We start from the raw sequence: 14,529 nt of genomic DNA on the forward strand, positions 1-14,529 counted from the left end.
TGCCTTAAGTCAGCCGAATAAGGCTTGTAATCCATTTTGCGTCTCTTGTCTTTATTAATATGCAAAATATATGCTTATCATCAAAACGCCCACAATAGTGGGAGGAGAAGATGCAAATAAATCAAACAGCACGTGCTATGTGATTAATCAACACTCGCCACTGTTTTGGGAGCTCTACTTTGTGTTTTATTTGGCGGCTGTAGAACGGAATGCGCAAACTGACAGATGCACACGGCTGTGTGGAAAGAGGTGCTCACGCTGCAAAGACGATGGACAGAGAATCCTCTGTCCGTTTTGTGAGTTTCAACCTATTTGGACATAGAGAAATAAAAAACATATTGTCTATTGAGCAATTCTATAGCTGTTGAATGACTTAAAGAGGAAGTGCAGTTTTTTTGGGAATTGTTCACAATCATTATGAGACATCACAACTGATGGATTTTTTTCTATGCATTCTACACTCCTGCGCACGCTCTGAGGTCCGAGAGCCAGCTCCAGCTCGTGGTGCCCAAGACCAGACTTAAATCCAGGGGAGACATGGCCTTCTCTGTGGTCGACCCTAAACTCTGGAACTCTCTGCCCCTCCATGTTCAAACTGCTCTCACAGTGGAGTGTTTTAAGTCTCGTCTTATTCTTTGGCTTTTAACACTACGCGAGTTGTGTGGTACTCTGTCCTCTGTGTTTAAAAAAAAAAAAAAAATTCTATTTGCTGTTTTAATTGGTTTTACCCTTTAAAATCGTTTTTAATCATATTTATTTTTACATTGTTTTTATATTGGTTTTATATTTATTTATTTTTCGTTTTTATTCAGTCATTGGTGGAGCTAAGGATAATATTTGAATATTGTTTTTAATATTGTTGTGCAGCACTTTGGAAAAATGTTTTGTTGTTTAAATGTGCTATATTAAATACATTTAATCAAAAGTTTGCTATGGGAGCCGTTCAATTATGCCTATAAAGCCCCTAAAAAAACATCCAAACGTCTCCATTAGGGTTTTATATACATCATGTAAGTATATATGTAATGTAGTAACGAGCACATTTATAATAACATGTAACATTTACGTATTTTGCTCATTTTAAGCATAATTTAAATTTATTTAAAAAACGCATCACAATTTTTGCTTTTTTTTTCATCACTGATTACTACTCACTGCAGACTTTATTAGAGCCAACAAACATAATAAAACATCACATACTGTACAATGTCTGCTGTCATTGGGATGCCGACTGCTGGGATGTTTCTATATTCTCATTTAGATGAAGAATAAGTCATAATCCTCGCAATTTTCATGTCGTTCTCGCTAGTTCCAAGTCCTAAATGGCGGCCAAAGTGTCCCAATTTGTCGGATTATAATCTCAGCCATCTACTTTCCAGGTGAGAGGCGTGATTTATGATCTGCAATAGATCATTGTAATCGATCGATGTAAACATAGGGATCTTCTAAATGTGTCCACTGGATGTCGCAATAGCTATTCTTTGTATCTCTATGTGCCCGGTTAAGATAGAGGACTGGGGACACATTATCTCGGCGCACATAAATACGCTGAAACAACATGTATCCCCTTCTAACTTCATGTGTGATTCATGAAATGAGTCCAGATTCACGAGTTTTATTGTCGATGATACTACATATGTACATACTAAACCACATGAATTTAGTACATCAGTTGAGCAAAATGAGTAAATTACATTAACAACATCCTGTAATTAGGTTTTGATATTACTGTTTATTACATCTTCTGATAGATTAAAATTTTACACCAATGAGAGCATTTTAAAAACCCCGCCAGACTTACACCTATTTGACTGATCAATATTATCTAGAGATGTCCGATAATATCGGCCTGCCGATAAATGCTTTAAAATGTAATATCGGACATTATCGGTGTCGGTTTCAACCTCCCGGGAGACTCCCGAATTTCAGTGCCCCTCCTGAAAATCTCCCGGGGGCAACCATTCTCCCGATTTCCACCCGGACAACATTATTGGGGGTGTGCCTTAAAGGCACTGCCTTTAGCGTCCTCTATAACCTGTCGTCACGTCCGCTTTTCCTCCATACAAACAGTCACATAATATCTACGGCTTTTACACACACACACAAGTGAATACTTGATCAACAGCCATACAGGTCACACTGAGGGTGGCTATATAAACAACTTTAACACTGTTAAAAATATGCGCCACACTGTGAACCCACACCAAACAAGAATGACAAACGCATTTCGGGAGAACATCCGCACCGTAACACAACATAAACACAACAGAACAAATACCCATAACCCCTTGCAGCACTAACTCCTCCGGTACGCTACAATATACACCCCCCACTACCACCGAAGCCCCCATCTCCCGAATTCGGAGATCTCAATGTTGGCAAGTATGCTCTAGTATACTCTGGACTGAAGCTGCGTGCCTTCATTGTTTTTGTAGCTGTTGTTTTGAGGCATGTTTAAAAAAAAAAAATAATAATGCCCTTTGTGAAAATCAAAGTATAGTATTTCCCATAGTTGTAGTGGGTATTAGGATTATCTCAGGGAGAGCATATCCCAAATTCCAAGCTGCTGTTTTGAGGCATGTTAACAAAAATAATGCACTTTGTGACTTCAATAATAAATATGGCAGTGCCATGTTGGCATTTTTTTTTTCCAGAACTTGAGTTGATTTATTTTGGAAAACCTTGTTACATTGTTTAATGCAACCAGTGGGGCATCACAACAAAATTAGGCATATTAATGTGTTAATTCCACGACTGTATATATCGGTATCGGTTGATATCGGAATCGGTAATTAAGAGTTGGACAATATCGGATATCGGCAAAAAAGCCATTATCGAACATCTCTAATATTATCACATCATTTATTCAGAAATGATGAATCACGACAAATGAAGATAAACTACTATGAACATGTAAGTGTAAAAAAACATTATGATTTGTATGTTTTTCAGATTGTGCTTGTTCTATTTTTTTAAACAAAGAAAACCATCTGAAGTTGTCTTTATTTTTAAGTTATCGTGCCGTGATTTTACCAGTCCGGCCCACTTGGGAGTAGATTTTCCTCTATGTGGCCCCCGAGCTAAAATGAGTTTGACACCCCTGCTCTAAATGCTTTATGCAGGCTCCTCTGCAGTTCTGGAGCCGGCCACACAGGCTGGACTAGACTAATGAAGTCAGAACAATATCCTTTTGCTTTTGAATTCTCACACATTCTATATTTAATGGTCTCCTTTGGCGAAGGGGAACAGTTTGGACGAGCCTGACAGTTCCAGTCTTTCCACTCAAACTATAAATCTCACAATTTTCCAACCAATGAGTGGTCCTGCCACCAGCTTGAAGTAGCAAGACCATGGAATATCTAGTAATCTTTTTCCATACCATATTACAGGGTAAAACACAGATTTTTAAAGACAATTTTATTAGAGTATGAACACTTTTTTTTATACACTAAATGCTCAGAGGACAGAGTTGAAATGTATTCTGCTCAACTCATTCTGAACTTGCATTTGGAGCAATAAAACGTTACTTTGTAAGAGACAAAAATGGCCAAAAGGAGCACAATATATGTGAGTTTTTGAGACGGAGGTTTATAAGGGTCACCAGAGAATTGCTCGTCATTGCTGGCTTCGTTTAAACTCTTCTTAAAAACAAAAATTAGACTTAGACAAACTTTAATGATCCACAAGGGAAATTGTTCCACACAGTATCTCAGTTACAAGGATGGAAAGGATGATGCACACAAGGGCACAAAAAGAGGGTGAAAACAAAAGGTATAAAGTAGACTAAAAATGTACCATAGTAGCAATATAAAATAATAATATTTACATATTATATATACAGTATATAATATATACAATGTACAAACCCCGTTTCCATACGAGTTGGGAAATTGTGTTAGATGTAAATATAAACGGAATACAATGATTTGCAAATCATTTTCAACCCATATTCAGTTGAATATGCTACAAAGACAACATATTTGATGTTCAAACTGATAAACATTTTTTTTTTGCAAATAATCATTAACTTTAGAATTTGATGCCAGCAACACGTGACAAAGCAGTTGGGAAAAGTGGCAATAAATACTGATAAAGTTGAGGAATGCTCATCAAACACTTATTTGGAACATCCCACAGGTGAACAGGCAAATTGGGAACAGGTGGGTGCCATGATTGGGTATAAAAGTAGATTCCATGAAATGCTCAGTCATTCATAAACAAGGATGGGGCGAGGGTCACCACTTTGTCAACAAATGCGTGAGCAAATTGTTGAACAGTTTAAGAAAAACCTTTCTCAACCAGCTATTGCAAGGAATTTAGGGATTTCACCATCTACGGTCCGTAATATCATCAAAGGGTTCAGAGAATCTGGAGAAATCACTGCACGTAAGCAGCTAAGCCCGTGACCTTCGATCCCTCAGGCTGTACTGCATCAACAAGTGACGTCAGTGAGTAAAGGATATCACCACATGGGCTCAGTAACACTTCAGAAACCCACTGTCAGTAACTACAGTTGGCCGCTACATCTGTAAGTGCAAGTTAAAACTCTCCTATGCAAGGCGAAAACCGTTTAACAACAACAACCAGAAACACTGTCGGTTTCGCTGGGCCTGAGCTCATCTAAGATGGACTGATGCAAAGTGGAAAAGTGTTCTGTGGTCTGACGAGTCCACATTTCAAATTGTTTTTGGAAACTGTGGACGTTGTGTCCTCCGGACCAAAGAGGAAAAGAACCATCTGGATTGTTATAGGCGCAAAGTTGAAAAGCCAGCATCTGTGATGGTATGTGGGTGTATTAGTGGCCAAGACATGGGTAACTTACACATCTGTGAAGGCGCCATTAATGCTGAAAGGTACATACAGGTTTTGGAGCAACATATGTTGCCATCCAAGCAACGTTACCATGGACGCCCCTGCTTATTTCAGCAAGACAATGCCAAGCCACGCGTTACATCAACGTGGCTTCATAGCAAAAGAGTGCGGGTACTAGACTGGCCTGCCTGTAGTCCAGACCTGTCTCCCATTGAAAATGTGTGGCGCATTATGAAGCCTAAAGTACCACAACGGAGACCCCCGGACTGTTGAACAACTTAAGCTGTACATCAAGTAAGAATGGAAAAGAATTCCACCTGAGAAGCTTAAAAAATGTGTCTCCTCAGTTCCCAAACGTTTACTGAGTGTTGTTAAAAGGAAAGGCCATGTAACACAGTGGTGAACATGCCCTTTCCCAACTACTTTGGCACGTGTTGCAGCCATGAAATTCTAAGTTAATTATTATTTGCAAAAAAAAATAAAGTTGACGAGTTTGAACATCAAATATCTTGTCTTTGTAGTGCATTCAATTGAATATGGGTTGAAAATGATATGCAAATCATTGTATTCTGTTTATATTTACATCTAACACAATTTCCCAACGCATATGGAAACGGGGTTTTTATAACAAATCCCAATTACCATGTACAATATCACAGTATATGTATCAGCTGCAGCAAAAAAAAAAGGGAAGCATAAAATAAAGAGTAGATCCAGCAGAAAATATACATTATAAACAAAGAGAGGTTGCTAACATTGAAGCGGTCTGGTAATATACAAATGTTATCTGTAGTTTTCTGGTAATATACACATATCATCTATTATACAAATATCATCTTATGCAAGGATGGCCTCCACATCAGGGCTGGACGATCAAGGCAACAATAATAATGATGATTATTTTGATTGATATTGTAATCACGATTAACAACACGATTATTCATTAATTTGAAAACATGATTATTAACTAAAACTCAATGTGGAGGGGGGTGTGGCCTGCGGGCCTGCCGCGGAGCGGGGTTTGTAAGGACCGGCCTCGAAGCCAGCGGCAGGTGAGTAGATTGCCCAGCTGGGGCTTGTTATCTAATCACCTATCGCCTTTATTAGCAGCAGCCGGTCAGAGACACGTGAGTGGGAATTGGAGCGAGAGAGAGAGAGAGAGAGAGAGACACACGGATGAGACAGAGACTGCTGGAAAGCAATTCTGACCTGTTTGTCACATAACGACTTGATTCAACCTATCTACCGGGCTCCAGACAGATCTATCGGCTTCAGGAAACCTCTACACTCAACTTTAAATATAGTTTAAAAAAAACGGATATAAATTAGTAACAAGTAAACACATGTTAAGCGACACGTAAAAAGATAATAATACATTTAAATAACAATATCAATATAAAAAATAATACAATTCATTTTTTTCCGATTTAATTGTTTTTTATCTAGTCTTATACTTTTTACACTTATTTTACCACATAGAGTGTGAGCTTTTTGCGCCAAATATATATTGAATAAAATGATCGACAATTAAATGCAAAAATCCTCACATTTATAGGTGCGATACATCTTTAAACAATTTTGAACAGTATTTCAATCACTGCAGAATCATTTTGTAAATGTATCAATGCGTGCTTTAAGTACATGATGCTTGTTTAAGATTCTTTTTTGAAATCTTTATTTTGTTGGCGCAGTTAGACCGGATGTGGCGCACCGGGCAATTTTGTGAAAGGAGAAAGTTTGCTGTGCTGTTTTTACCTTGACGATGTTACGGCGCATACGCAGTCTGCTTCTCACTCTTCTGCGGGAGCACCTAGAAGCTCCACTGTGAGCTCCGCTAGACATGCCCCCACGCTCACTGCGCAGACCGCGCCCACGCACCGTCACAGCTGGAGGCAATCTTCAATCCACGCACCTGGACCCAATGAGAAGCGACAGTATAAAGAGCCTCGCCGCTGACTTCTCCTCGTCGGAACGTAGCCCTGTGTACAGTAAGCTTCTCATCTCTGACTCCTCTCCTGCTTGTCTCCCTCGTGCCTTGTCCTGACTTGTCCTTGTCGTTTCTTGTCCCCACAGTCCTCCGTGTCTCAGATTTAGCTACGCGCTTCTGCTGCTGCTCTTCCCCCCCGGACTTTGATTGCCTTCCCCGATCCTCGACCCCACGCTCGGGCTTCTGGATGCCTCTCCCCTGCCCCACGACCCCGCTTGGACCACGGACCTCTTTGCTTCTCCCCCTCTGGACTTGGTCGCTGCCACATCCAACACGTACTCCAACAAACCCTCCGGTATTTTATACGGTTAATTTCCACACATAGTATTCCATTCACACACATAGTAGCATACACACCCCACGTAATCATCAAGTGCTCATTAAAACCCGTTGAGCTAGATCCTCTGTTGTCCTGCCGTCCCCTTCCCCCTTGTCGACCCATAACAGACGATGAGTAAGGAGATAATTTGAGGCTGTAAAAAAAAAAGAGAGCACCTCTAACGTTGCAACTGCTGTCGTGTTTGTACATTAATTTTACATCGATGATGTCGTTCACAACAACACTAGCAGATGAGATGTGTTATGGGTGTATGGATTGTTCTTGCTCTTGGGGCGGCGTGCACAATAAGTTAATATAGATATAAATATCGCACCAAAAACTCGGGTCGAACACCAATTAAATTAAACAATAGCTCCGTTAATAATAAAAAAACGCTACAGTGACGCAAGATTACGCATATTGTGCTTTAGGTGGGTTAGGGTGGCAAACCGGGCGCTCGTTTTGAATAAACATTAACTCATTGTAAACAAACATGATGTCGATTGTGTGTAGGGATGTCCCGATCCGATATTTGGATCGGATCGGCTGCCGATATTTGCCAATATTTGCGTATCGGCAAGGAATGGGAAAATGCCAATCCAGATCCAGTTTAAAAAAAAACTCCGGTCCGTGTTTTCCAACGCACCGATTTAAATACTACATTCTTTTCTGCTGCTCCGTAATTTCCGTTCCGCATTTTCCAGCACACCTTCAACACATCCACATGTCTGAATTCTCACGCAGTTGCTTTTAGCTGCTGGCATTACACGACAGGCTCTTCTCACTCTTTCCTGTGTCTCCCTCTCACAGACAGCAAGTGCACCTTCTTACACACGTCACATACTGTCACGACACACGTCACATACGTATACGTCCTAACCGAGCAGAGAGGTAGCAGCATGGCTAACGTTAGCTGTGATGCTAGCGCAGCCGTGCGAGCAACGCTCCCTCTAAGGTGCTTGCCTGTGCAATTGCGCACTGTTTAAGCGTCCTCTGCGCATAGCAAATCTATGCCACGCACAAAATCAAATAAAAAAATAAGCGCATAACAATTTTCGACACACGGACACGACAGAGAAAACAGTTTTCGTCATCATTGTTCAAATATTGTGACGTCTGTCGAGACGCTTATCTCCATTCGGTGCCAGACATCCCCACCATCAAAATGCTGAGGCAAAAATTTCCACATCAACACCGTATGAAAAATTTTTTGATTTTTTTAGTTGTGATTTCCTTCTCTGCATGAAAGTTTAAAAGTAGCATATATTAATGCAGTATGAAGAAGAATGTTTTAATGTAGAAATGCAAGCCTTGAAAGAAAATTTTGAAAATCAAGACTACATTTCCTGCAAATGGGTGCATTTCCACCCTATATTTTAACTTTAGATTTATTCTCATATCAAACTCTTTTGGCTGTCTTTTTGACACTTACATCAGGCGCCCCCCTCCACACCCTGGATTATAAATAATGTAAATAATTCAATGTGATTATCTTGTGTGATGACTGTATTATGATGATAGTATATATCTGATAGTATATATCTGTATCATGAATCAATTTAAGTGGACCCCGACTTAAACAAGTTGAAAAACTTATTCGGGTGTTACCATTTAGTGGTCAATTGTATGGAATATGTACTTCACTGTGCAACCTACTAATAAAAGTCTCAATCAATCAATCAAAACACATAGAATCATCATACTGCTGTGATTATATGCATCAAGTGTTCATTCAAGGCTAAGGCAAAATATCGAGATATATATTGTGTATCGCAATATGGCCTTAAAATATCGCAATATTAAAAAAGGCCATATCGCCCAGCCCTAGTTCAATGATGCCATTTCTGTTTGTCATGTATAATTTTGTCTATTTTGTGTTTATCCTTGAATAAACAGGTCAGTTTCTTGTTACCAACCATTGTGTATTATTCAAACTCCCCTAATTCAGCTGGCTAGTTGTTATCAAGAGTACTAAAACCCTTTTCAACATGATTCTGACAACTAAGTAGGCTAAATAACTTTAAACTTTAATACATGCTCGGATAGGCCAGTATCGGTCAGTATCGGTATCGGTCAGTATCGGTATCGGATCGGAAATGCAAAAACAATATCAGTATCGGATAGGAAGTGCAAAAACCTGGATCGGGACATCCCTAATTGTGTGGGACTTTACTGTTTCAAACAAGACTTATCGTGTGACATATGCACTAAAACATTCCGCGATGAATGAAACAACATTGAGCTTCAACACATCAAACATTATCAGCCATCACAAATAACACCATCGCAAGGATTGTGCCCCAAAGACCTGGGGGCATACTTGCCAACCCTCCCGGATTTTCCGGGAGACTCCCGAAATTCAGCGCCTCTCCCGAAAACCTCCCGGGACAAATTTTCTCCCGAAAAACTCCCGAAATTCAGGCGGACCTGAGTGACGTGTTGACAACACACAACAACAGTGTCTACCGTAAAGCAGTTCGTCTGCCGTAAACAGCAATGTTGTGACACTTTTAAACAGGACAATACTGCCATCTACTGTACATGCATATGTGACCCACCCATAATGTGTCACATTTTTGTGTTGATTTATTTATTTTATTTTGTGGTTTGAATTCGTTTTTGGAGCTGTCATTACACATTTATCAGTATTCACATTGGTCAGTAGGGGGCAGTAGGGCGTTTCTTCCCAATTGAATGCTATCACCTGCAGACCGGAAGTGGCTTGTCATTCTGATGAGCGCGACCAGTCTGTGAACAATTGAAACGTCCTGTGTGCTTTTTCCTCCTGTATAACAGGTTAGTTTTGGTGAATCAACTCACTGAATAATATCATGTGATCTTTATAAGTTTAAGTACACATTCTGATGGTGGAGCCTAACTCTAAAGTGTTGTAGTTTGTAAATGAACACTGAAATTCAAGTATTTATTTTATTTATATATATATTTATATATATATATATATATATATATATATATATATATATATAGCTAGAATTCACTGAAAGTCAAGTATTTCTTATATATATATATATATCTTAACCACGCCCCCCGCCCCACCCCCGACCACGCCCCCACCCCCCACCCCCCACCCCCCACCTCCCGAAATCGGAGGTCTCAAGGTTGGCAAGTATGCCTGGGGGGGCTTATTCTTACAGTACTTACAGTATTCTTACATTCTTGCAGCGTTTGTAAAATGCAACAAGTTTGCCAGAGACAACCTGAGGGCGAAAGTTATCTGTAAATTCATCGTGGAAATGATGAAATCACAGATTTTTCAAAATTTTACCATCGTTGAAGATACTGGCTTTGTCATGATCCGTGGTCCAGATCATGTTTTTGTATTTTCTGTTAGTTTTGGACTCCTTTAGTTCCTGTTTGTGACACCTCTGAGTTTGGTTTGGTTGCCATGGCTACTTATTGTTTTCACCTGCCTCTGGTGTTCGGGACGCTCACCTGTTTCTCATCAGAGGCATTATTTAAGCCTGCCTTTGCCAGTCAGTTGGCCTGGCTTCTTTGTTTGCTTCATGGTCCTGTAACGTGAGTATCGCTTATCTTTAGTCTATGCTAAGGAGTAGCCTTAGCTTCAAGTGCGATCGGCACTTTGTTCCGTCGGTTTGTTTTCTGTTTTTTGTACCGCTCTGAGTGTTTTCAAGATTAAATCATGTCCCTACCTGCAAGTCCTGTCCGGAGTCGTCCGTTTGCATCCCGGGGGAACGAACCTCGCAGCAAGCTGCAACCCTGCCGTAACAGGCTTTTGTCAGAACAAATCTACAGGTACAATTTGTCAAATCCACCTTTGACTTTCTTACCTCCCAAATAATTTTAAATAAAATAAAACAGTTTACCGCTCAGAAGGTTCCGGTTACTCATCCACTTCCAAAGACATGTATGACAGGTTAATTGGAGACTCGACTGTTCATTGCGAGTGTGACTGGTCTACTGTATAAATGGCCTGTGCTTGACCAGTCCAAAATGTATCCTGCCTCTAAAATGTAAATGAGTAAAACAGGGGGGGGAAAAAATTGTATTTCATGCATAGTTTAATATATAGTAGTGATACATATTATTTTGTATGGCAGTGCATGTGACATTGTTAGCAAAGTGAAAATTGGACAGCTTTTTAAATTTCCAATTCCCTCAGAAAATGAATAAGGATACATTCTGTCACACAGCAAAATGCAAAAGAAAATCATACTATTGAATGCTTTAAAGAACATTATAGCAAGTACCACGTTACATGCCGCAATATATATAGTGTACCGTAATTTTCGGACTATAATTCACAGTTTTTTTCATAGTTTGGCCGGGGGTGCGACTTATACTCAGGAGCGACTTATGTGTGAAGTTATTAACACATTACCGTAAAATATCAAATTATATTATTTAGCTCATTCAAGTAAGAGACTAGACGTATGAGATTTCATGGGATTTAGCGATTAGGAGTGACAGATTGTTTGGTAAACGTATAGCATGTTCTATATGTTATAGTTATTTGAATGACTCTTACCATAATATGTTACGTTAACATACCAGGCACGTTCTCAGTTGGTTATTTATGCGTCATATAACGTACACTTATTCAGCCTGTTGTTCACTATTCTTTATTTATTTTAAATTGCCTTTCAAATGTCTATTCTTGGTGTTGGGTTTTATCAAATAAATTTCCCCAAAAAATGCGACTTATACTCCAGTGCAACTTATATATGTTTTCTTTCCTTCTCTATTATGCATTTTCGGCCGGTGCGACTTATACTCCGGAGCGACTTATACTCCGAAAAATACGGTATCTAGTATCTACTAATTGTACATTTACACACTACCAGGTAAGGATGGGTATTGTTTACATTCTAACCGAAACTAAGACCAGATCGGTACTATTGAAGTAGTTCCGGTGCTTAAACAATGTAAAACATAAAATGTTTTGTTAAAAATAACAATGTAATGTTGATAAAATGGTAACTGAATGATACATTAAAAAATGAGATCTAATATTCCCACAACAAATATCATATTTATTGCCGCAAAAGGCAGCAACAATTCAAAACACAGAGAATGATGAGAAAACAGCTTGCTTCTGTTGTAATGTTGATACTCACAATTCCGAGGTTAATGAATGCACTTTGCTCGCCATGACCATGATTGGTGCATAACGTGCTGTATTGTTGTTGTGGCTAGTGCTACACTGCAAAAAGTCAGTGTTCAAAAACAAGAAGAAAAAAAAAAAAAAAAATTAGGGGTATTTTATTTGAACTAAGCAAAATTATCTGCCAATAGAACAAGGAAATTTGGCTTGTCAAGACTTCCCAAAACAAGTAAAATTAGCTAGCCTCATTGAACTCAAAAATACCTTAAAATAAGTATGTTCTCACGAATAACAAGTGCACTTTTCTTGGTAGAAAAAAAAAAGAGAAACCTTTTTGCTCAATATGTTGAAAAATATTCTTAAATTAAGAAAATGCTAGTGCCATTATCTTGACATAATGATATGCGCTCGGCATCATGATTTTTTTTCCATGCTTGAAGTAAGAAATTATTACTTTAAAAAAATAGTTTTTTACTTTGCATCAGTTGATATTCTAGTTTCAAGCATGTTTTACTCAATATAGGTCATAAAATCTCAGCAACAAGCTGTAATATCTTACTGAGATCATTTAGGACCAAAACCCTTAAAACAAGTAAAACACTCTAACATAAAATCTGCTTAGTGAGAAGAATTATCTTATCAGACAGAAAATAAGCAAATATCACCCTTATTTGAGATATTAATCTTACTTAGATTTCAGTTTTTGCGGTGTATGGTGGTAGCTGTTGGAGCTGAGGGCTGCGTTGGCATGGTAAGGTCAGCATCACAGTTTGAAAAGAGCGTAAGACTCTAACATTACTTAAATCGTCAAGAACGTGTTAAGGTTGCTGAGTCTGTATTTTTTTAGCACCAAAATGAGGCACCGATTGTTATGTATTTGTTCAGTCTTGCCATTTTGAAACTGGATTTCAGTATCCATCACTACTGCCAAGTGATGATAGCCACATCATCACTTTTCTTTTCAGTATGATTTCACAGTTTTTTCCGAAGGTTAGATACTTAAGAGTAAACCCAATGACTGTATTGACAAATGGCTCACTTGTCCCAAACTGCACTTTTTCTTCCTTGACTAAGTTTGAGTCTATTAAGGAATTCAAACCTATCAGCAGGATTAAGAATTCATATTAGTTGCAGAATAAGACGAGTTGTCAATGAATACAGTACTTTTGCAACATTTAAACTATAACATTTTTCATTTCAACATGAGTGTAACATTTTCCAGTACGCCAACATTCTTCCACCTGCTCAAATTCAAAGTTGGAAAGAAAATTAATCATAACATCAACACCGTGGCTTGGACAAGACCCAATGAGTCAGTTAAAACAATCCGCATTGAAAAGAGAAATCTAGTTTCCAGCCACTGAGTACAAAGAATATTCGTATTTAATGACAAAATCAGACGCAGTTGTCATCAACATGGAAAGCGCAGAACAGCATGAATGGAATAATCCAAATATAAGTGTAATACATGATGCATTATATGGGAGTTGACAGATGCGTTGACCAAACTTCTTTTTGAAGGATTAACCCATTAGATGTTCTGCAATAAATGTGCCCATGTCAATGTGCCACTGGAAATGAGTCTTATCTTGCCTGGTTACACTACATATATCATTGTATGGCAACAGAAATACAACAAATATCGAGAGGCACAACAAATACATCCATGGGCAGACTACTGGAGTTCAAAATAAATCATTATCTGCATTATATAGATGTGGATTTCTGACGTTAAAGACATCAAATACAAAATGATACCAGTGGAAAAAGGAAGCCCAATGACAACATTATTGGCTGGGTGAAAGCTACACAACTTTGATTGAAAACAGATCAACAACACAAGACAACATACAACATCCAAGGCAACAGGACTGAAAGCCAAGTTGCAGTTTGCACAATAAATCCAGCTTTGGCATGATTGACCACAACGACATTGCAATGTGTTATCCTTCCTTCACCAGCACATGGACACAAGTTAGTACAGCTCTGCCTCTGACGTAATGGTGTTGTTATTCTTTGGCATGATGTAATTCAAGTGTTGTTTGCTTTGCTGAGCTCCGACACGTTTCTTGTATTTCACCTTCAGACGATTAACCACAGTGGCCAGCCGTTCACGCAGACCTGGTCTGAGTCGAACACCTGGATCTACTTCCTAACTTGACAGACTCTTTCCGTCTCTTGAGGCAAGTGTTCATTATCACCTAATTAGGGCCTGATCAGTGAAACACACCACTATTGCCTAGCACCGGAGCAACCATGCAGTCCCAGACCAAAATAGTGGTGATCAACCAGTGTCCAGTGGGCAGGGCAGGGGGTTGGACATTTGAG

This window comes from Nerophis lumbriciformis, linkage group LG12 (assembly GCF_033978685.3).
Source record: "Nerophis lumbriciformis linkage group LG12, RoL_Nlum_v2.1, whole genome shotgun sequence".
NCBI lineage: Eukaryota > Metazoa > Chordata > Actinopteri > Syngnathiformes > Syngnathidae > Nerophis > Nerophis lumbriciformis.